Source organism: Bubalus bubalis, chromosome 15, assembly GCF_019923935.1.
Source record: "Bubalus bubalis isolate 160015118507 breed Murrah chromosome 15, NDDB_SH_1, whole genome shotgun sequence".
In the NCBI taxonomy this organism is placed as follows: domain Eukaryota; kingdom Metazoa; phylum Chordata; class Mammalia; order Artiodactyla; family Bovidae; genus Bubalus; species Bubalus bubalis.
In genome coordinates, this window is record NC_059171.1 from 78,746,657 (window position 1) to 78,767,321 (window position 20,665).

The 20,665-nt window shown below is 50.5% G+C and overlaps 1 protein-coding gene and 1 pseudogene across 13 annotated transcripts in view; one reads left to right on the plus strand and one right to left on the minus strand.

Annotated features, from left to right (window-relative positions):
* TRAPPC9 (trafficking protein particle complex subunit 9) overlaps nt 1-20,665 on the minus strand; it is a 388,230-nt gene that overhangs the window by 309,006 nt on the left and 58,559 nt on the right. The window lies entirely within an intron of this gene.
* Nucleotides 17,661-17,900, plus strand: LOC112579069 (annotated as a pseudogene).

The window sequence follows — 20,665 nt, forward strand, 5'->3', positions numbered from 1 at the left end:
CACCCCAACTTCTGAGCCTGTGCTCCAGAGCCTGGGCACCGCCACTACCGAGCCCACAAGCCCAAGAGCCCTGCTCTGCAACAAGAGAAGCCACCACAAAGAGAAGCCTGCACACCGCAACCAGAGAGTAGCCCCCACTCACCACAGCTAGAGAAAACCTTGAGCAGCAATGAAGACTCAGAAGAACCAAAAATAAAGAAATACATAAATAAAATTATATTAAAAAAAATCCCGTGTTTGCCCCTCAGCCTGTGGCATCCTCACTCCCGCACTGTTTAGAAGAGCGAAGGCATCGGGATCAGAGGTCCGTGCCCGCCTGCTTCCTGTCCCAGCTGGCAGGGAGGGTGGAGGACTCGGGGGGAACAGGGGAGCACAGCGCAGGGGTGGAGCTTCGGGCCAGGCAATGAGGCCGGGTTCCAGGACTCGGTCTGGTTCCTCCACGTCTGTGGGGTGAGCACCTGAGCAGGAGCCCTGTCCTGCCATCTACAGAATGACCAAGAGGGAAATGAGATGACGGATTACAAACAGAGGCTGGTGGGCGCAAGGCTGTGTACGGAGGAACACTGACACTGTGATCACCAACATGGGGCCTGCAGGCACGGGAGGCTGGCACAGAGCGCGCGGGGCCGCACAGGGAGGCCACGAGCTCCCAGACCAGAGACTGCACGAAACAACGGCCAGACAGGGACGGCCCAGTTCTCAGGCATGTGTATTAGTGGGTTAAGGGGTTTTCTGAGTCTAAGCATCATTCCTTAGGGAGCAGGAAGACAGGAAAGCAACCAGAATCAGCCTGGATATAATACAGTAATGCCAATCTGCAGCACAAACAAAATTCTTTAAACAATCAAATCATCTTCAATTTACAGGCAGTAAATCTCCCAAGACAGCGTATTAAAAAGCAGAGACATCACTTAACCGACAAAAGTCCATGTAGTCAAAGCTATGGTTTTTCCTGTAGTCATGTATGGATGTGAGAGTTGGACCATAAAGAAGGCTGAGCACAGAAGAACTGATGCTTTTGAACAGTGGTGTTGCAGAAGAGTCTTGAGAGTCCCTTAGACTGCAAGGAGATCCAACCAGTCAATCCTAAAGGAAATCAGTCCTGAATATTCACTGGAGGGACTGATGCTGAAGCTGAAGCTCCAGCACTTTGGCCACTTGATGTGAAAAGTCAACTCACTGGAAAAGACCCTGACACTGGGAAAGACTGAGGGCAGGAGGAGAAGGGGACGACAGGATGAGACAGTTGGATGGCATCACCGACTCGATGGACATGAGTCTGAGCAGACTCTGGGAGGGAGTGAAGGACAGGGAAGCCTGGTGTGCTGCAGTCCATGGGGTCGCAAAGAGTTGGACATGACTTGGCAACTGAACAACAAAATCTCCCAAAAGGCTCCCACTAAGAGCACTTAAGTGACCTAACTTGCATTACGTTGGGCACTATGTTGGGTTAGGCACCTGATTAGGTGGGGCTATGCTCTCCCAGTAAGCCCTGCTGAAATGAAGACAGGTATGAACTGAGAGTGACGCTCAATGCCTCCTGCAAAGTTACCCAAGGAGGAATGGTACCCAGCTGTCCTGCTGGCTGGCTGCAGTTAACAGGACAGACACAGTGGGGACGTGCACAGCCGTGGGCCTCACTGCAGGGTCTCTGGCTGGGAACCTCCCCATCTGTGTCTTAGACTCTCCTTTTGGGCACTTCTCCTGGGCAGGATTTCCCACGTCGGGTATCAGGCCGGCTGTGGAAGCCAGGTAAAGGGTGAACACATGCTCACTTATTTCCCTCGGTCTCTACAGACCCCTGCTCTCCAGCCAAGCCCATGACTCCAGCCACATGCGTTTGCCTTCTCCTCCATCAGAGGAAATCCTATTGTTCTCTAGAGATGACAGACGGGCAGCCACCTGCCTCTGCAGCAGAACAGGGGCTACAGGGACACCACCAACTCATGAGCTTTCCAGCTAACTCTCCCAGAAGTGATCCGCACTGGTAAGGCAACACGGCTGCGGCAGGGAGAACGGGGCTGGCTTCCAGGAACACGGACTGTCACATAACTTCATGTGCATCTGCAATGTGGGGCCTCCTCTGGGACACGGTTCCTCAGAGACACGTGACATCTGCTGTAGAAACTTCACAACTGACAACAGAGGATGAACACACGGTTGCTGGGCAGAAAAGGAGGCTTCGTGTCCAGGGGAAGAATTGTAGAAACCTCAGAGATGGAAAATGACAGAGCAAGCTCAGATCTGCTGAGGCAGCCTGCACGTCCACGCTACGGTCCACGGGCCAGCGCTGTTCTTAGCACAAAGCGCCAGGAAGCACGTGCATCACTAGGACGATTCCATGCACTGAGCACGTGCTTTGGGCCCGATCCTACACTAGGCCCCTCAGAGGTGAGGCCCCGGGTATACAGAAAACTCCAAACCCTCGCCACCCAAAACAGGCATGCGACACCCTCCCACAAACAGAGTTCCTGCCCTGGAGGGAGGGTCTGGGCATTATCATCTCCTTTTGAAAGGTGATAAAAACGAACTCAGGGACAATCTAGGAAATTTGATTGTGGATTGGTGTTAAATGCTATCAAAAATAACTATTAATATTGGGGTATAACATTAACATTGTGATTCTATTAGAAAATGTTCGGTTTTTTTTAGCAATGCATACTAAAGCACGAAGGTTTGAAATGGAATGATGCCTCTGGGATTTTTCTTTAAAATAATTCAACAAATAGGAAAAGTCAGAGATGAAGAAACTGAAAGTCACTCAGTCGTGTCCAACACTCTGTGACTCCGTGGACCATACGGTCCATGGAATTCTCCAGGCCAGAATACTGGAGAGGGTAGCTGTTCCTTCTCCAGGGGATCTTCCCAACCCAGGGATCGAACAGAGGTCTCCCACATTGTGAGCAGATTCTTTGCTAGCTGAGCCACCAGGGAAGCCCAGAGATGAAGCAAATATATAAAAATCTTGATACTTTCGAATCTGGGAGACTGTTACATGGAAATTCATTTTATTGTTCTTTATACTACTATATTGAAATTATTTCATGGTAAAAACATTTAATGAGCTCAATGCAGTGAAATGATTTGCTCCAGGTCATACAGACAGGAACAGATTTGAGATTCAACCCCAGTTGGCTGAGTCTTCCTGTCCCCACAGATCAGGCCTGACAACAGAGACCCAGTGTTACTGAGGCAGACACAGAAAGTCAAGGCCACGGTGGCTGCTCACCTCCATTCCACATTCCAAGCTGGGAGGAAGCCTGGGATCAATCCGAACATCCTCCTAACCACACGACAGGGCCACTGGGACGTGATGAGTCCTTAATGAATGTCACTAAAAATCAACCATCCTACCTACTCTGGCTGCCGTGACAAAGCACCATCGATCCTAACTTGAACAGTAAACATTTACTTCTCACAGTTCTAGACACTGGGAGGCCCAAGATCAAGGTGCCAGTTCCTGGTTTGCAGACGTCCACTTCTCATCGCGGCCTCAGCTGGCCTTTCCTCAGGTGTGCGGGCACAGAGGGAGGAAGGGCTCCCCTGACCTAATCTAAACCAGTCGCCTCCCAAAGACTGCGCCCAGCACCACCACCCTGGGGGCAGGCGTGCAGCGTGTGAGTCTGGGCGGCGCCAGCATGCAGCAGCAGCAGCGGGTCTTGCTCAGCCCCAAGCAGAGCATCCAACGATCACGTCGGCCAAACTGGAGCACCTGATACACTTGAGAGTTTTTTCCATCCGAGAAACTGAAGAAATCATCCAAACAGAACATTTTTAATAAAAGCCTAGTTATCACCTAACCAGACTGTTCCTTACAGGAGTAGAAAATACTATCATCAAGACTTCTGGCCACAGGCCATTTGCCATTTCAGGACTCAACACTGACATGAAAACCAGCACATCATGACTTCACACTTTGACTGTTCTGGTCTCTCCTAAGTAATGATCCGAGACAACTATGTGTGCATTAGGTCAGTTACAATACTATAAACAGGCAGAGAAGAGAAAGAAGTATTGGATTGGCCACAAAGTTCGTTCTGGATTTTCCATAATACGGAAAATCGATAAGATGTTATGGAAAAACTGTTTGGCCAAGCCAATGTATCTTTTTTTCCAAATCTGAATTAAGAAAACTGATGAAGGAAGGTGGGGGAGAAGGGAGAATACAGAGGAAAAGCACAGATGTGGCCTGAAACAGTCTGAACGACGCTTTCAGGATGGATTCCAGGGCCTCCACGTGGCGCCAGCTCTGTCGTCTTCGCTGTGCTGACTCAGAAGCAGCCGCAGACGTGGAGGTGGCCTGCCAGCTTCCTAAGCAGCAACGATCACCAAGCGCTTCACCCCGCTCCCACCGTGGCCAGGTGACCACCTGCCCCCCAGCATCCCCACCACACTCTGACACCCACGCAAGGTGGTGCTAACAGGCTAACATCGCAGCTTCTCTCCATTCACTCAGAAAACACCCTTAACGATGACTCTGGGCATTACTTGCCTTCTCTTTGGGTCATAAAGAGAAACATGATGGAGTGACGCTGAAGACCACTGTAGGACCCTCGTGCACTGCTGGTGGGATGTAAAATGAAGCAGCCACTCCAGAAAACAGTGTGGGGCCCCTCAAATAGCTAAGCCTTGAGCTTCTATGGGATCCAGCAGCTCCACTCCAGGGCCCACCCAGAAGAAAGGGCTCAGGCGGACAGCTGCACAGCATGTTCGCAGCAGCACTGCTCACAGCTGCCCAGAAGCAGAAACAACCCAAGAGTCTGTGGATGGATGAACAAACAAAGTGCGCTACATACACAAAACGGAACATGACTCAGCCTCATGCAGGAGGAACATTCCCATCTGTGCTCCAACAAAGATGCACCTTAAGGACAATACGGTAAGGGAAACAGCCAGTCACAAAAAGAAAAATACCTATGACTCTACTTACAGAAGGTACCGAGGACGGTCAAATCCAGAGACAGGCAGCAGAGCAGAGGCTACCACGAGCTGGTAGCAGAGATCGGAAATATTGTTTAGTGGGTCCAGGGCTGCTGCTGCTGCTGCTGCTAAGTCACTTCAGTCGTGTCCAACTCTGTGTGACCCCATAGACGGCAGCCCACCAGGCTCCCCCGTCCCTGGGATTCTCCAGGCAAGAACAGTGGAGTGGGTTGTCATTTCCTCCTCCAATGCATGAAAGTGAAAAGTGAAAGTGAAGTCGCTCAGTCGTGTCCGACCCTCAGAGACCCCATGGACTGCAGCCTACCAGGCTCCTCTGTCCATGGGATTTTCCAGGCAAGAGTGCTGGAGTGGGTCTGTTTGATAAAAAAGAAAAGTTTCAGAAGTAGAGAGTGGTGATGACCGCGCAGCATGATGAATGCCCTCAAGGCCAGTGAATTGTACACTCAGGGGCTTCCCTGGTGGTCTGCTGGCTGAGACCCCATGCAGGGGGCACAGCTTCATTCCCTGGCCAGGAACCAGATCCTACAGGCCGCAACCGAGGATCCTGCAGGCCACAATGAAGATCCGGCGCAGCCAAATCAATAAATAAACAAAAGTAAATATTAAACAAAGACAGAATGGCAAATCTTATGTTTATCTTACCACAATTTTTAAAAATCACTGAAAAAAGAGTAGCACTGTACACCGGGCACAGTTAAAGGTCCTGAAGATAGAGATGTTTAGACACGACCAAGGATGCCACAATCTAATTAATCTATTTATTATCTATGACTTAGAGTAAAAGGGATTTGATGTCAGAGAGGACCTAGGAGCTGCAGAAGATGCGGGATTCAAGCCTGGGACCAAGAGGAAGGGCTGCAGAGTCCAGGTGGAGGTCAGGGCCACTGAGCATGAGGCAAACACGGGATGAGAGAGGTCCAGGGGTCTTCTGATCCCAAGAAAGACAGCCCGCCCAGACGGCCTCAGTAAGTGACATTACAGAGAACACACAGGTATCATGAAACGTGATATCCAGCCAGTGAAGCGTCTTACGAGCAAGAAACATGAACTTGGCTTTCCCTCAGCCCGCAGACACATCCAGGAAGCACAATGGTCCAACTACAAAGGGTGCAACACTCACGTGCAGCCACCACAAAGACGAAAGATCCGCCAAGCAGCAGGCACAGAGTGAGTCCTGTCGCGCACCGAGAAAACAAGCCTCTCCGGGACGTGAGGCTGACTGACTCAGACCAACCCGCGCTGAGCCACGGTAACGGCTTCCCGTCAGCGGTCCTTTCTACTTGCTTTTCACTTAATTTATGTGGTGACAGGTTGGAGGCCCTGAGAAGCAATCATTCAAGTACACCAGAGACCAAATATTTTCCCTTGTTGTTTTCAAATTTATAAACATGTTCTACCGAAACGAAAGGCAATGATGTGAAGCCGTCAACTTGTTACATAACCAGCCATTTAAAACACTACCTAGAAAATGTGTAAATATCTCTAGAGATCTCAACATAACTCCCAGAAGGGAGGATGATCTTAAGAATCGAGACTTAATAAATGATTAGCAAGAAACTCACAGCCAATTATGAGGTAATGGTTAGATAAGCTATGGTGCAGAAACATAATGCAAATGCATGCAATCATTAAAAATGGCATTTATAAAGAATCTGCAGCATGAAAAATATCTTATGATACACAGAAAGTCAGGATTCAAAATAATATTTTTGGAAAAGTGTAACTTCAAAGATCAATCCAAATTTTTTAAAAATAGAAAACAATATAAAAGAAATACATAAAATATTAATGGTGTGTGTATTTGCCCATGTAGGGTTATATACAATTTTTCCTTTCTGTTTATATCTTTCAAGATTTCTAAAAGAAGCATATACTATTTGTATAGTAAAAGTTATTCTGGGACTTCCCTGGCGGTCCAGTGGTTAAGACTCTGTGCTCCTAATGCAGGGAACATGGCTTTGATCCCTAATAGGGGAACTAAAATCTCTCCTGAGGCACAGCATGGTCAAAAAAATTCCAAAACTACTTTGAGTTTTCAGAGCGCCTTGTGACGGAAAGTCAGCACCCGTTCACCGACGTTCCCTAGCAGTGAAGAACACAGCGCCCTAAAACGGCAGTGGAGGAAGGCATGTTGAGGGTCCCCACCCTGACAGAGGGCTTTCCGTAAGGACTCGACAGCCCTTCCCAGCGCCGCTGCCGCTCTCGGAAATGCTCAGAAACCACCGCAGCACAGCAAGCGACACTGAATGAGGCCGCCCCGTCCAGCAGGCACTGTGCCAGCGGCCCGCACGTGTGACCTCATTAAATCATCCCGGCACCTCATGGAAGAGACGCCACTGTTCTCCCGGCTTCACAGATGAGCAAACTGAAGCTTAGAAAGGTCTTAATCTGGGTCAGAGTGCTTCTACCTCCCCAGCAGGCTCTCACTTGTCATCAGCCGTCAGCTGCTCAGCCATCTCCCTTCCTTCCAAAACTACTTCATATTTCATTCAACGTGCCTTTAACAAAGACCAAGTCTCTGCCCTATGAAAGGAAAAGCCCTCCCTTAAAGCGCTCGGCTGGGCCCCCTCACCTTTAAGGACCACGAGATCTCCTAAATCCTCAGCCTCCTCCAATGCCTCGTGGGGTCTCAGTGAACACATACAAAGAAATAATTTGGGAAAGGTAACGTTAAATTAATTCAGTTCCGCATTTATCGGCTATCTTCTTGGTAAAACACATTGTCCAAAATGATGAAAGGTAAGTAAGCAAGACATGGTCTGATCCCCAAGGAACCAGTAATCTAGTGAGGGAACCAAGTGATGAAATTAATCTCAGGACATAATGAAACAGTGCTTAATTGAGAATCAGGTAAAGTGATGAAGAGATGAAGAGGAAGAAATTATTACTCTCTTAGTAACACTGGAAACAGGAAAAGTACAAGGGCCGAGCAAGCTACCATAAAAGAACGTGAAAAAAAAATTGATTTTAAAGGTCCAAAATATATGAAATACAGATAACACAGATGGATAAAGTATGAAATTAGGCTGAAAAGATGGCCTGAGTCAAACCCTGAGCGTCCTTGAGATGGAGCTGGGCCTTTACTAGACAGAGGACGGGCAGTCACTGCAGGTTCTAAGGAAGAGAAGGACGTGATTTAGTTTGCATTTCAAGGAGACAATTCTGGCTTCAGTGCGAAGAGTGGATCAAGAGCAGAGTAAGGGACAGGACACGATGTTAGGAGCCGATCCAAGAAACAGGTGTTGAGAGTCTAGCCTTTATTTAGAGACTAGAGAACCAACAAGGTCCCACTACAAAGCACAGAAAACTATAATCAACATCCTATGATAAACCATGGTGAAAAGAAGATTTTTTAAAATGTAGTCTATGTATAACTGAGTCACTTTGCTACACAGCAGAAATCAGCACAGCACCGTAAATCAATGACATTTCAATTTTTTAAAAACTGACTTAAAGTACAGGCCAAACAATAAGAGACGTAAAAGAAATAAACAAATAAACATTCGAAATTTTTAAAAACCAGAAGTCTGAACCAGGGAAATGATGGTGGAAGGGGGAAGAGGAATCCCATGGGAGAAAGCGTCAAGCATTTAGAACAGCTAAGGAACGCCTCCAGGCAACACACAGGACACAGGAGAGATGGAAGGACATGAGAAGGACTCCAACAAGCTTCACGCCTCCGAGAGTAAGAAAACGGCAACACCCTCCGGGAGAGGACTGATGCAACAGAGGCCCCCACGCCATTTGAAGGACACACCAGCCTTCACCTGGAAACAAGCTCAGAGCTCAGGAGCGGATGTGCAACTTGTGAAACCAGGAGCAAAACGTTAGTTTGCAAACAAGTACGCCGAGAGCTTAACTTTTAAAGCCTCACCACAAATCTTCACAGAACCTTTCAAATGTACGCCTTCTTTGATCCACTTTGTCATTTCTAGTTTTTAAAAACCTTGTTTTTCGCAACTCAAATAATCACTTTTGGGGGAGCATTAACTTCACAGTGTTTTTAAGCTGTAAGTTTCTTCTCCAGCTGCTCCAGTTTCTTCCCCAAGGGAAGTGTGTGAAACAAACGCACTTCTGTATCCCAGCACTGAAACTAAAAAAAGAAAAAACCTTTTGGATTTTATGACATATGATCACAGGTACAACATAACCAAAGACTTCGTTTTGCAGACACTCCTAACGTGTCCGACGCACCACAGTGCAGGAGGCCCCCAGTCCCGGGTGCTGCGGACCACCCTACTGTCCGCTCTGCAGCAGAGAGCTGACGCGGAGCTGATGGCAGAGACGGGAAGGGGAAAATGAGGGAAACGAGGGAATGGGAACTCTCCACCAGGAGTGTCTGCAAAACGCCCAACTCCTCTGCTTTCCTGCCCGCCCTCAGCCCCAGGACACAGGGAAGTGGGCCTGAGGGTCCATCCTGTCAGGATGAAGCCCCAAGGAGAGGCTTTTCCCAGGCCAAGGCCCAACCCACACACACCAGCAATGGAAATCTTCTCATGCATTTTCTTAGGGCTGAGCAGCAAAGCAATGAGCTGGCGATAAAATGAAGGAGAAACTGAGTAAGTTGAGTCTGACATTTCCTATCTCATCCCATCCTTGTCTTTCAAGCAAATGACAACTGCTTCTGGGCTCAGAGATGGCCTTGGTGCAGAGACAAACGAGAAGTGTGGTCTCTGACATGCCCCAATGCAGGCTCTGGTGGGTCACCTCCAACAAGGCCATCAGTCACCCAGCGCACTCAGCCAACAGGTGACAGCTGAGGCCAGCGAACAAGAGCGTGGACTCCAGAGCCCACAGCCAGGGTCCAAACCCCAGTTTCTCCAAACACCACACAGCAAGCAGCCCTCAGGCATATTAGCCCACTTCCTCCCATCCGGGTACGAACTAGGCCCAACCCTGTGAGCTTCCGAGATCAGGGCAGATGGGGCGCCTTCAGGGAGGCATGGCCGTGGATAAGCTGCCTCCTATGTGTCCATTTCCTCACTGTAAAATAAGCCCAAGCCCAGCAGCTACCCTTGTGGGGAAACTGTGAGGGTTAGGGCAACTCCTCCCCGTAGGGCACAGAATACAGAAGGTGCACACGACTGCCGCACACTCTCAGGACCAAGAAACCCGTGTCAGGGCAACGCCTGGTCATTGCGTCTGCACCCAGAAGGTGCTGAAACTGAGCAAAGATGGAAGAGGCAGACACTCTAAAGAAACAAACAAACACTGGCTGAGAGAGTGAGAAAATGAATCAACTGAGCTTTGGGAGTGCGGGATTGCAACACGTGAGCACAGGTTCACGAGAAGGTGAGGACGCCCCTGCCTGGAAAGCAGAACTGAGAGCTCAGACTGAGGACTGGGCCACCGGGGATGCGGGAGCAATCGGAGCGGGAGCATGGGTAGGAGCCTCACACACCCACCTCGGGACCTCCTCTGCCCCGCCTCCTGATGGCCAGGTGTGCGCCCACTTCCTCAGCGGTCCCAGGAGGAGCGGTGAGCACCAGACACGCGGTCAGCTGCCGAACGCAGGGCGCTGCTGGTGACACGGTAACTTGTCTCACTAGTTGCTGAGTCACTAAGTCGTGCCCGACTCGTCGCGACCCCATGGACTGCAGCATGCCAGGCTTCCCTGCCCTTCACCATCTCCTGGAGTTTGTTCAGACTCATGTCCATCGAGTCGGTGATGCCATCCAACCATCTCATCCTCTTTCGTCCCCTTATCCTCCTGCCCTCAGTCTTTCCCAGCGTCAGGGTCTTTTCCAATCAGTCAGCCCTTCGCATCAGGTGGCCAAAATCCACAACATTTGAACAAAGGGAGCCTGAGCTAAGCAGTAAGGAAGGAGCTGATACAACTGCCTTCTGGTAGCACAGGCACTCTGCTGGGTGTGGAGGGTCTCAATCCATCCCTGAATTGTTCCCGCCTGAGAGATGAATGAAGTCAGCCTGAGAGCAGGTGCGGAGCTGCTTCTGCTCCTGCCGCTCCCTCTGCTGCCACGCCCGCCCGTCCAGGCTCCTCTCCATGAGCGAGAAAGCCCAGCCAGAGCCGAGCATCCCTCCCCAGTACGGCTTGTGGGATCTTAGTTCCCCAGCCAGGGATCGAACCTGGACCATGGCAGTGAAAACATCGAGTCCTACCCACTGGATCACCAGGGAATTCCCTCTGGGCAGTCGTCTTACTTCCTCTGAATCCATCTACAGCATGACAAAGACCACCCTCCTCCCCTCACCCACAGATCTGTCCTTTCTCCCCCTGGGGAGAGGGGTTATTCAGACTGACAGCAGAGCCTTGAGATTCAGGATCAATAGGCCCCTTGACCTCTGTGCCTTCCCAAGTGCCACTAACATTATCCCCCTACATGCATGAAGCATGACCGACACGTAAGAGCACTGTGGACACCGGGACACCAGAGAGGAACACAGACTCGCCGGTGTGCAGGGGCCACAGCTGGCCAGGCTCGGGCATCAGCTGGGAGCACATGTGGGCACCATCCAACACCCCAGCCTCGGCACAGCATCAAACCCCCAATGTAACACGGCCAAAGACAAAGGCTCCCCCACCTGTCTCCATCTAACTATGAAAATCCTGCAGAGAAATTCTCTCTTTATACCTTTAACAGGTTGCTGCTGCTGCTTAGTTGCTTCAGTCGTGTCCGACTCTGTGCGACCCCATAGAGGGCAGCCCACCAGGCTCCCCCATCCCTGGGATTCTCCAGGCAAGAACACTGGAGTGGGTTGCCATTTCCTTCTCCAATGCATGAAAGTGAAAAGTGAAAGTGGAGTCACTCAGTCGTGTCCGAGTCTTAGCGACCCCATGGACTGCAGCCTACCAGGCTCCTCCGTCCATGGGATTTTCCAGGCAAGAGTACTGGAGTGGGGTGCCATTGCCTTCTCCATACTTTAACAGGTTACCCCACTGCTAAAACTCCTGATAAGATCCACCCAAAGGTCTTTAAGCTGGAAATGGTACAGCCTTATGGGGAGAAACCGACTTCTCAAGCAGGTGAAGTAAGGGACAAGGCTAATGTTGATCGAGCTTCTACTACTGCAGGCAGGATGCCAAGTGGCTGCTGCACATTATTTCTGATAATCCTCCAGCTAATCAGACATTATCTTCTTAATCTTACAACTGAAAGTAATGTAATGTAATTACATTACTTAGTAATGTAAGTAAATTGTCAAAGGTTACATTTAATCAATAGAAGACACAGGAGGCAAACCCAGGTCTGCCTCAACCCAAGGATCCTGACCCAGACGTCTCTCTGCACTGTGCCCCTTGTGGACACAAGGCTGTACTATCCCCATTCTACACACAGAGCGGTCCATGCCAGGACACCAGCATCTCGTCCAAGGCCGCTCAACTACCCCATGGATGATACACATACAATCCTCAAGACAGTAAACTGGACGGTTTCCCAGTTTAAGACCTGCATATGTTGAAACACTTCAGAAGTCAGAAACAAATCAACACAAGTGATAACAATTATGACGTACTGCACATATATTACGTTTCAGGCTTTTATAAACATGTCTCCACCGCCTAAACCAGCAGAGCAAGGCAGACGTGATCCTCACTTTCCTAATGAGGACACAACGCAGAGAAAACAAGCAATTCCCTTTACCCAGCAGGTACTGAGCCCCTGTGAGCCAGACTTGTGCTAGGCTGGGGCCTGGAGGGGTAAAAAGTCTCCATTCCAGCTGTCCCGCCTTTACCATGGATCGCTACGGATAAACATCAGTTTTGGGAAGATCACCTTACGATCCTCGTAGAAAACAGAAGAGAGAGAGCGACTTGAGAGGCAAAGAGATGCCGTAGAATGTGTCGCTACATCCCCAACCAGGACGGCAGCCTGCCCCAAAGAGTGCACGCTGGCACTTCGTGCAGCAGACAGGGGGCAGGTGACGGGGAAGCAGGCCTGCACGCCACTGCTGGAGAGCACGCACCGTGCGGACCACCACACCCCACAGGACTAAAATGCTTCGAGAAGGTACAGAAGGCCCTTCTCAACACCACCCCAGGACGTTCTATTTTGCTTCGCCTAAAACTTGGCAAATTAGTATTTTTCCCATTACTAGTAAAAATGCACTAATACATTTGGGCTTTTAGTTTTTCTTCACCTCATTATTTCACACATGTGGTTTTTTTCCTACTGAGAATGCATTTTATTAGCAGGTACTTATTATGCTGCCCTCCACGGCATTTATCTCTTCAACACACAACTAAAACGAAGTCAGAAGCTTCTCTTCATTTCTTCTGGGTTTTGTTCAACTCCTTCTGCCCATTTCTGAACAAACAAAGGGACTGTATAAACTGCAATGGAAACAAATTACAGCCCTTTATTGAAGAGCTCCCACCAGGCCTCAGTGACATAACAATTCATGCGCTCTGCCTCCCATCTCCACCCAGGTGAAAAATGGAGCATATTAACCCAAAACCTCCGAAGAAACCATATATACCATCTTGGGGAACACGCAAGAGAATGAACATGTCAGGAATGGAAAGCAGGAAGCTGAGGAATACCTGTCGCCGGAACAATACAAAAATTACGTCCTTTGTCTTTGGGTGTGGATTTGGTTATTTGGTTCAAATAAGGCTTAGCCTTTGTGGGAAATATATTTTGAAAGAAAGTAATGCTTGGAGAAGGAAATGGCAGTCTACTCCAGTATTCTTGCCTGGGAAATCCCACAGACAGACGGCCCTGGCGAGCGAGCTACACTGTCCACAGGGTCGCGAAGAGTCGGACACGACCGAGCGGCTAAAACAACTTGTGGGAGATACGCCCTGAAAGAAGATGACGCTCAGCCAACAGTTACCGCAGAATTTACGGGGCCGGTTCCAGGGCCCCACTGTGGCCCGGGCGCCTGCCTTTTACACGGAGGCTGGTGTGCTCTGCGGGAAACGGGCTTTGACAAGTAGACGCTGTTGGTGGGAGCGTCTCACTGAGGCCATTTCCGGCCTGTGTCTCTGTCTGAGACGCAGCCTGCCTGCCTCCTGCTCCGAGGTCGGCGCTCATCTGCAGAGAGCTCCTGGAGCCCAGGGCCTGAGGGCTCCCTAGCAAGAGGCACGGACAGAGAAGAGAAGGATGATGCTGGCTGACCTCCATGGGAAGGACAAAGCCACCAGGACGCAGACAGTGGCAGAGGACAGCCGCAGGACAGGGCGAGCCCGGAGCAGGAGAAGTGACCCCAGGGTGTCACTGACCATAACCTGAGGGGCGCACCCCTGACACGGAGCTGGGGCTTGAAGGAGGGCTGCCTGGAGCAGCGCCTGGGAAGGACTTCTCCCCCATCTCTAGACCCCCAGGTACTTGGGGCTCAGGAGAAAAACATGGCAGCCTCGTGGGGGGCGCAGAGGAAGCAGGGCCTGCAGGAAAGAGCTGGTAACCCCCAACCCCACAGTGTGCCTCTGTGGGGGCACCCCTGGTAATCTGAGCAGCACGGTGCTGTACTGCGCTATACTGACCCGAATGATGCAAAGAGCAGACTCATTGGAAAAGGCCCTGAGGCTGGGAAAGATGCAGGGCAAGACGGGGCGACAGAGGGTGAGATGGTTGGATGGCATCACCAACTCAATGGACATGAGTTTGAGCAAGCTCTGGGAGATGGTGAAGGACGGGGAAGCCAGGCAGGCTACAGTCCACGGGATCACAAAGAGTCAGACATGATGGAGCAACTGAACAGCAGCTGCATTTAGCCGCCTTGTTCCTTCCTACAAAACCCAAATGACACCTCCCAAGGGTAAAGAGGAAACCCCGCTCTTCCCAGGGACTTCCCCGGTGGCTGAGATGGTAAAGCGACTGTCTACAATGCGGGAGACCCAGGTTCAATCCCTGGGTTGGGAAGATCTCCTGGAGAAGGAAATGGCAACTCATTCCAGTATTCTTGCCTGGAAAATCCCATGGATGGTGGAACCTGGTAAGCTACAGTCCATGGGGTCACAAAGAGTCAGACACAACTAAGCGACTTCACTTTCACTATCCCTCTTCCCAGGCAGCTCAGCCCCTCTCCCATAACTCAGCCTTGCTGCCCTGAGGGACCCGACTCTCCTGGAGAGGATTTATCAGAAAGGGAACTAGAGGGTCAGCCACAGAAACTGCCTACCTTGAGGAAAAGTCAGGACATGACCAGGAAGTGACAGATGGTGGGGATGGGGAGGTCCCAGCATAGACCCAACTGGAACCCAAGGCAGGAAGGCTGGCCATGTAAAAGACAGGTAAGAGAGCGATGTCCTGAGACAGGGGAGAAAACCGAAAACGAAAACCTTGACATGTTCAAGAAACCAAAGGACAGCCAGTGAGGGTCACATGCTGTGAGCTTTACACTCACTGTTAAACTCGCACACGGTAGGCTGAGCTGATCCACTGTAATGTCAGATGTTCTCAAAGTTCAGCAACAGTCTCAAGCTTCATCCTATGCTACGGGGATTCATAAAGCGCTCACAGCAGACCGGCCCACTGCTCTCGGCTTTACTTCAGAAACAGGTGGAGCACTCTCGGGAGGCACCCACCACCCCGTGCGTCACAGCGCAGGGCAATGTGCCACGGATGCCATCCTCTGGACTGCGGCTAAGAGCTAGCTTCCAGGTGTGGCTTTGCCCTGAGTACCTGGGAGACCTTAGGCAAAGTGCTTAATTAGCATCTCAAAGCGTTACAGACCTCGGCACAGCGGCTGGACACCACCTGCCTCCCAAAAAATGAGAAGCAAATGAGGCAAGCGACAGGGAAGCAACCAGCAGACTGTAAAAGAGCCTTGCATAAAAGAGGTACAATTAGTAAACGGCCACACAAAGCGAACATCCAACCTCACAAGTTGCCCAGAAAATAGAAATTAAAACAGTGAGGCAACACTGTCTACATGCTCAATTAGCAACGGTGCCACCGGCGGTATGATGAGGGCAGACCTCTTAGAAGGCAACTCTGACATGTCTCAACAGCAATGCAAACACTCAGAACGGCGGACCCAATAATCCCTCTCCGGATAAAATCTCTCTCCTGCTCAAAGAGCTGAAGAGGCTCACCACAGCATTCCCTATGACAGCAAAAATCAACCCAAAAAAGAAAGAACGCAAATGAAAGTATTTATTTTTAACACATTCAACAGGCTATGAGCACTGAAGCACCCCACTCACTAGCCACAGGGGCTAAAACTAAGCACTAACGGGGCTTCTTTTCGACGTGATGAGATGTTTTAAAATTGACCATGATGATGGGTGCACGTCTGTGAATACACAGAACAGCTGAAGTGCACGTTTTAAATGGATGAATTGTGCAGTCTTCAAACTAAGTTTCAATAGTTATTTTTTTAAAAAGGAAAAGCATTATTGCTTTTCCCTTTAAAAAAATTACGCATCTAAAAAAGTGCATCACTAATGCATTCAGCCATATATGGATGCCAGTACAAGCCACTAGAGACAAGAGAAAGAGCAAGTCAGACATATACCTACCTTCAGAGAGCCTGCAGCCTGCGTGGTGTGTGTTAGTTGCTCAGCTGTGTCCAACTCTTTGCGACCCCATGGACTATAGCCCACCAGGCTCCTCTGTCCATGGAATGCTCCAGGCAAGAATACTGGAATGGGCTGCCGTGCCCTTCTCCAGGGGATCTTCCCCACCCAGGGATCGAGCCCAGGTGTCCCCTATTACTGGCAGATTCTTTACTGTCTGAGCCATCTGTAAATCCCACAGCCTGGGTGGGGAGCTTGCCAGGTCAGTAAGTGATTGAAATACAGAGGGCGCAAGTGCTCAGTGGCTAAGCACACACCACTCCAGTGAGGACACTCTGAAGGAACGCAAGCTAGTCTTAAGGCATCAAGAAGTGGTGGCCACACTGAGCTGTGGAGGGTGAGCACATGTCAGCCAAAGGGAAGAAGGAAAGCAGGAAGCAGAGAGGCACAAGGGAGAGGAGAAGGACGAGAAACCCAGGTGGACACACCACACTTCCTTCATCCGCTAGTCAATGGGCATCAACGGACGGTTCCCACTCTTTGGCTCCGAGGGATGATGCCACTGTGCCCACTTGTCTCTGTGTAGACGTGTTTCCAAACCTCGGGAGCATGTGCCTAAGAGCAGAACTGCAGGGGCACGAGGCACGACTGCTTATAACCCACTTTCCTCCCCAGAATCCCAGGCAACAGAATCACCTAAACCACTGTGTCCTACATTCCCCAAAAAAGCCCAACGTCCTAATTCCACCAGAACTGGAGAAAGTCCTCCTACCTGAAGCTACTCCTTCTGCTCAGTCTGCGCTGCTGCTGCTGCTGCCGCTAAGTCGCTTCAGTCATGTCCGACTCTGTGCGACCCCAGATATGGCAGCCCACGAAGCTCCCCAGTCCCTGGGATTCTCCAGGCAAGAACACTAGAGTGGGTTGCCATTTCCTTCTCCAATGCATGAAAGTGAAAAGTGAAAGGGAAGTTGCTCAGTCGTGTCCGACTCTTCACAACCCCATGGACTGCAGCCCACCAGTCTCCTCCGTCCATGGGATTTTCTAGGCAAGAGTACTGGAGTGGGGTGCCATCGTCGCTGGCAAACACCAATTTGCTCCTCAAGGTCAAGGTCATCTTTTTCATGCAGCACTACCCAAACCACTCTTCCACCTCTGAAAAGAACTGCCAGTCCTCTAAGATGCTCCTACATCCTTACTTACAGGGACTCCTCTGGGCCGTAACCACAGCACCCTCCCACATCCCATGCTCCTCATGTCAATCCCTGGTCCCAGCACCGCCCAGAGTACGCGCCTTTGGATGACCTATACTGTGGATCCACCGGCCAAGACGATCCTTAAAGGAGTTTTACTAGTTGAACTTGGGTGGATTTTTGGAGCATGTTTTTGTTTAAAAAGAGGAACACAAGCCAGGATTTCAGGCAAACAATGAGCAAGAAATTCCCCTTCATCTTAAAAGTTTATTACAAACGCACTGAACACACTAATGTACAGAATCAGAGAGCAAGATCGAGAAAAGTGGCTGAACAGCAAAAATTAGGAATCTGACCACCCACTGAGCATTGCCCTATTTCATAGTATCAGGTAAGATTAAAATTTCAAAGCTGACATGGATGGATTTTAGCATATTTAAGGTTAAATGTAAATTCTAACAAAGTCAGAAGTTTTGTCCTTTGGACTGTGAAGAAATTCACAGAATGTTTATTATGTTATAAATGGAGTTCTGTTTATTACTCAAAGTGGTTTTTCTTAAGGAAAAAAAAAAAACCCTGTAAATTGGAACATACAAACCTTTTGAAACAGATAAGACAGTAAGACATTTATTTTTTAACATTATATTATTTTCTTTTTCATTATAGTTTATTATTAGATATTGAATATAGTACCCTGTGCTATTTATATGGTACGACCTGGTTGTTTATCTAGTTCATCGACTTTATCCCCATTTCCTTTCCCTTTTGGTAACCATAGGCTGTTTTCTGTGTCTATGAGTCTGTTCGTTTTACAAACAAGTTCATTAACATTCATTACATTTTTAACACAGACATTTAAAATCACATTATCTGAAAATATATTAATTAGAAATACTGTTTGTATCCACCCTCACTTTACCTGAAACAATATTCAAACTCTACATCAATGTCTCTGGTACTATTAGGGACACTTTGGAATAAAACTTGTCATAAAAAAGAAGAACCATTGGCCCCAGAACTCCTCCTATGAGTTCAGGAACACTACCACAGACTGGAGGGGGACCCATGAGGGGCGGGGCGGGGGCAGAACCCCAGATTGTGCCGTCTCTAGCTATAAACACCCAGACAGGTCCACACACAAGAAGGAGGCCAGTCCTCCATCTCGTATTCCATTTCAACACAGTGATCTTTAGAAATGCTAATTATCAACTCAGTGGATGGTGTCATGCATGATCTAGAAGGTCACCCACTCAATTAAAATATCTACCATTAAAACAGTAACAAACTACCCCACAGTTTCTAACATCTGAGTTGTACAAATGAGAAAATGAAGGTTCAGAAAGAGTTTAATTGCTGATCTGAGGTCATGGTAATTAGAGTTCAGCTGAATGCGAAGAACCCGTGGCGTTCTGACTTCAGGCCGCGTCTAACACCACTACCCACGGGCCTCAGGAGGTGGCAGTCTGTTCACCGGGGTCAAATGTCCCGAGCTTCTCTCCCCTGGACCAGCATCTTCAGATCACTGATTAACATGACCTCGAATGGTCAGCAACCTCCTCCTCTCCTGGGGATCTGCGACAAAGGCCGCGCACAGGGGAAGACCGACTGCAGGAGGACGGTCCTCCCAGGACAGGACAGAACATGAGAAGGCGGCCCAGGGGAAGCACAGACGCAGGGGAGTTTGCTGACAGGAGCGGGGCAGGGGATGGGGGGGCGAGAACAGAGGCCCACCGGGGCGGAAGATGTGCATCCGGTGTATCTGCGGGGAGACGTCCAGGCGGAGGACAAGGGGCAGGAAGGGAGGGGGTATCAGCTCAGGGAAGGTGCGGGGCCGCATCGCGCGGCTCACGGTCCACTGGCGTGGGAGACCGTCACCCCCGTGGGCACTGTGGGGGCGGGGTACCAAGCGAACCAGGATGAGCGGTAGAGGGGCCAGGCCCAGGGCCGCTCAGAACCCTGAGGCTGAGAGCAGGGCCCGCTCAGCCTGAGTGCTGCGCCGGGCAACGCGTCTTCAGAGCTGCCAGCCCGGGAGGCTCCAGAAGCCGCAGGGGCCCAGTGGCAGGGGAGCATTACCCTTAACAAGCAAAAACATACCCCCGCGAGCAACGGAGAGGCCCACCCGGCCCGCGTCAGCCTCCAAGACCCCAGGGCCCTGCCTCCGCCTCTCCTCCTCCTCCCACTTCAGGGAGGCCATGTGCAGGCGCTCCATACCGCCGAGCCCACCACAGCACAGCAACACACACCACCCACAGTCAACGCTCAACCAGAGACCACGGATGCCCCGAGGGGCGGCTGTCCACAGGGACCCCTCGGGCCACCTGAAGTCCTAAACGGAAAACGAGAGCTACCCCACACGGAGAAGCGCACAAACAGCACCGAGCATGCTGAGCGCTCTCAGGAGGTGGGAGACACAGCTCCAGGAGCTGAGGGAAGGACACCCACACCCCGCGTGGCCACGGAGCATCCCCACTCTCTGTAAGGAGGCAAGGACACCGGGATACTGGCAGAGACGAGCAGTAACTGAGCCGCCTGAGGCTTCGCTGGGGCCCCTGGGACGGAGGGTGGTGCAGTGGCAGACAATGATGACTCCCTGAGGACTGACTCCAGGCAGGACTGACTCCCTGGGGACGGCGACAGGGTGGGACCCGGGCTGGAGACAGATGACTGCACGCGAAACCCAAAACACACGTGACACCCAGGAAGCATGTGAGATGAGAAGATGATGGAGGAAAGGACTAAGAAGAAAGCTGCCCTGACCTGTGGGCAAAATTACCCACAATCCCCCAGGAGTCTGGAAAGATGCTGCCCACGAGGGGAGAAGTGACCAGAGGGGCACAGAGGGGCATGGGGCTCCAGGCTGTGTCCCATCTGGGTGCCAGGTACCACATGGTCACTCTGTGAAAACTCACTGAGCAGAGCTCTTATGAATCGTGCGCTTCTCCATGTAAATATTACACTCTGATGTTTACGTTTTATAAGGCGTGGGCAAAGGCAAGGGGAGGCCATGCCAGAGGCCAAGTGCAGCGAAAAGAGCAGCAGCGTGGGGCGGTGAGACGCGCTCAGGGAGGAGCGGGCCCGGAGGACGGGGAGAGCTGGGGACACTGCCCACCCC